The following is a 3,899-nucleotide window of genomic DNA, read 5'->3' as shown; positions in this document are numbered from 1 at the left end:
TCAGTGAATTTTTCTAATTATCTTTGTGCCAGTGTTAAGCTGGTTCAATACCTGAAGCTTCTTAATGTGTTTTTTAAAAGATTTCAAAGTTACCTTTTACTGCAGATCTATAATTTTGAATCATATATTTTTTTGAATAAAGAAAAACAGTACACTTTAAAGAGATTTCAGTGTGGCCACGGGGTTAGCAGAGGCACTGAGCTGAGCAGACACTTGGTCCATGGAAAGCACTTGCCAAGTTGTCTGACATCATCACTGGCACTGCTAGGGCACCCCGTCAGGAGCCAGGGAGGTGAACTCTGTGCACAGCACAGGGCCGGGCTGTCTTCACCAATATATTTAAAAAAAAAAAAAAGAAAAGAAAAACAGTTCACTTTAAAGAGATTTCAGTGTGGCCACGGGGTCAGCAGAGGCACTGAGCTGAGCAGACACTTGGTCCATGGAAAGCACTTGCCAAGTTGTCTGACATCATCACTGGCACTGCTAGGGCACCCCGTCAGGAGCCAGGGAGGTGAACTCTGTGCACAGCACAGGGCCGGGCTGTCTTCACCAGTGACAGCAGCGCAGGGATGGGCACTCACCTTGGCGCTGTGTGCAGACACAGTGGTTGTGACGTACGGGGTCCTGTTCTTCTGCTCTTTTGGTCCGCAAGCCGACGCTCTATCCACTGAGCCAAACCGGTTTCGGCTGTTTACTTTGAATTTATATTAGTTCACACAAACACTCCATCCATGCTTTTGTTCCGGCCCTCCCGTCCAGTTTAAGAACCCATTGTGGCCCTCGAGTCAAAAAGTTTGCCTACCCCTGTTCTAGAGTGAGTTCTCCTCTCCCTGCAGGTGGCGCTCTTGGTAGGGTTTGTCGTTTCTTACAGGCCCGGTCTCTTACAGACATGCTCCCTTTGGCAATCCACACACACTCCAGCCAGTTTCTAGGCCCACTCCTCAGCTCGGGAGCCTGCAGGTGCAGACAGTGTGGACTCCAAGGCCTGGGCCCTCCTTCTCCCTGGGTGACATCACCACGCAGGGCTCTGGGCCAGTGGCTGGCAGACAATTTTCTTGTCTTGGCTGGGCAGACCCAGTGGACCTGGATCTACACAGGTCTACGCTACTGCCCCGTCCCAGCTTGGGTACTCAAACTGTTCCAGTCCACGAGGCCCACACCTGGTTCTCAAATCCTGCGCTGTTCCAGGTTTGCATGCTCTCTGCACTCTGGTACCTCGGACATTTCCTTCTCTTGCCCAAGCTTGGCTAGATATGCAGAAGCTTTGGGGAAAATTGCTACACATTTCCTGTATTAGAGTTGGATGGGATTCCACTTCAGCTCAGTGTAACCTGTCAACCAGATGTCCCAGGGTCTCACCATTAGATACAGAACCCTCTGGCATCAAAATCATAACTGAGACGTCCCCAAGGGGACAGTAGTGGCCTCCATTGCAGTTTGTTCTCCCACTGATGACTGACCCAGTTAGCCAGCACCATCAACAGTGCTGATAAAAGGGAGTGAATAAACACACAGGGGGAATTAACTATAGATTAAAAAAATAAAAATGAGCAAATTTTACGTGCTTCACATAAACATTTCAGTCTACCTACGTAAGGTTCTTAACTCCAGATCCATGAACAACAAAAGAACAGCTATCAAGGACAGTCATGTCTGTCCATTTCCTGAGAGGTTTTTTCAATAGATCCTCAAAGGCTCTGTGACCCAGAAAAGGTCAGGAGCCACTGTGCTGACAGCTGCAGTGAAGACACCCAAGTCCAACAAAACACCAACAGAGACGACCCAGCCCACACTCCACAGCTCATTACCAATGAATATTACTTGTAACTGTGATCTTGGGGGGTGGAAAACAAGTTCTCCGGATGTAATTACAGTTCACAGTGTGTAAGCATCAAACACTGGCCAGGAGCAGATGTCTCCAAACTGGGGGCAGAAGAGTAAGTACGAGCGGGAACCCAGGCTGCCAGCGCAGGAGCGGCTACAAGAGGCGCTGGCAGTAACGACAGCAGCAGCGTGAAGGGAGCAAGCAGCAGCAGGGCGCAGGCTGCGGGGCCTGGCTGAGCGTGTCCGAAACCAGCTCCCTCCAAGGAGGGTGAGCAGTATACTCTCCCTGAGCGGCTGCAGAGATGAAAGGCAGCAGTTCCTGTAAAGCCTGCACACAGCAAGTTATTTAAAAAGCAGGTCAGATGTCACTGTTACTGCAAAAGGCCAACCAACTGCAAATGTGCATTTTACCTGAGAAAGGGCTGGTTTTACAGTAGGAAAACTGGACCTGACCCACTGACGCCCAAACCACTGCTACCTCATTACTCCCGAAGGGCCATGAGCGAGGCGCTGCAAACCCAGCAAACAGAGAAGACAACAGAACTGCCCCCTGGCGACCTCGAGTCTAAGGGAACCAGTTTCCCCACATCCCATGTGGTTTCTGCGGGTTGTCCTTGTAAGCGCTGGACGCAGGATCCTTTGGCCATGTAAATGGCAAGGACACTGTTTACCGCGGCAAGCACACACACCTCCCCCAGACACAAGCGGGTTGAGAGAGCCCTTCTGAAGAAAGATCATGATTGAGTGTTTACTTAAAAACTATCTTCCTGTCCCCATGTCTGAGGCACCCACTGTTTTCTGTGGATTTGGGAACAATTCCTGCAAGAATGGGGGCTCTCACCTGCAGGCAGGGCCCCTGAGGGACCCCTGGTTGTCATGGTGACTGGGAGGCACAAGAGGCCAGGATGCTAAACATCAGCAGCCTCCACACTAAATGCAACTCTGAAGAACATTTAATTGCAACGGCTCACTTGGCCTCTGTGACACTCCAGAGTTCTCTCCATCAGTCAGGGCAAACGGACAGATTTCTGTGTGGGAAGGAAACCTACCTCCCCACGCGTGAGCCGCTGCCTTAGTGGGCTAAGACGCCTACTTCACGCACACTGGTGAACAGAGGAAAGTGAGTCTCAGTTGAGAGTTCAAAGATAATTTCTCAAATTGGCTTGAAAAACATTTTTTAATATGCATTAATTTTTTTTTAGAGAGGGAGAGATAAACATCGATGACTGGCTCCTGCATGCCCCCTACTGGGGATCAAGCTAGAACCCAGGTATATGCCCTGACTGGCAATCAACCAATGACTTATGGGTGCATGGAACAATGCTCAACCGAGGTTCAACTGAGCCGGAGTAGGGCTTGAAAACTTGTGGAAAACGTCAACAACCCTAATGCTTTCTCAGAGACAGAAAAAGTATTAAGTGATGAAAAGTCTGGGTTTGTCCAGTGCTCTTCCTGGGCATGTGAACGATCTGCTGGCGATGTAGCCACAACCTCCACTCCCAGAATGAAATGACCAAACTTTATTACATATTTTCAATTGCTTAAAGAAAAGCACCCGCCTAGCCCTTGCACTATACATGCGCACGTCGTGCTCGACGCTGAAATATTGTGAGCCAGAGTCTGTGCGCACCTGGTCCACCCTCCAGTAAGTCTCATGCACACCCGCGTCCCTCATGTGTCTACCTATCACGTTTTCATCAGGTAACTGCTTGACCTCCTTGGATTTCTGTGCCGTGAGCTCCTGGCACCGCGCCCTGTGCAGCTCAGGAGCTGAGCGGCTGCAGGAGACCGAAAGGCAGGCGGAGCGTGCAGGGCCAGACCGGCCGCGAGAAGGACACGGGACTAAGGTAATGGAAGTCACTGAAGACCTTTAGACAAAGAAGACTCCCAATAAAACCTGAGTTTCCTGGGGACCTCGTTGGTGACTGGTTTGGAGACAATGACCCAGAGGCCGCCGCAGCCAGAGACAAAGCCGTGCGGGCGAGGGTGCCGGCAGCGGCCCGGGAGGGACCCTGCACCACTAGGACCTGGGAGGGACCTCTGCGTCCGCTTCGGGACTGAGCTGCCCCAAAGCA

General features: G+C 51.0%; 1 protein-coding gene across 1 annotated transcript in view; it reads right to left on the bottom strand.

Annotated features, from left to right (window-relative positions):
• The window catches only part of TUBGCP2 (tubulin gamma complex associated protein 2), a 13,849-nt gene extending 13,219 nt beyond the window's left edge, over window positions 1-630 (bottom strand). Inside the window, exon 1 of the mRNA XM_006754913.1 lies at window positions 582-630. The gene's annotated coding sequence lies outside the window, so the exon portion shown is untranslated. The remainder of the gene's footprint in view (window positions 1-581) is intronic.
• Between the last annotated feature and the right edge of the window lie 3,269 nt (window positions 631-3,899).

Source organism: Myotis davidii, unplaced genomic scaffold (assembly GCF_000327345.1).
Source record: "Myotis davidii unplaced genomic scaffold, ASM32734v1 scaffold72, whole genome shotgun sequence".
NCBI classification, from domain to species: Eukaryota; Metazoa; Chordata; class Mammalia; order Chiroptera; family Vespertilionidae; genus Myotis; species Myotis davidii.
Note: the sequence above shows the minus strand (reverse complement) of the source record. Positions and strands in the feature narration are given on the sequence as shown.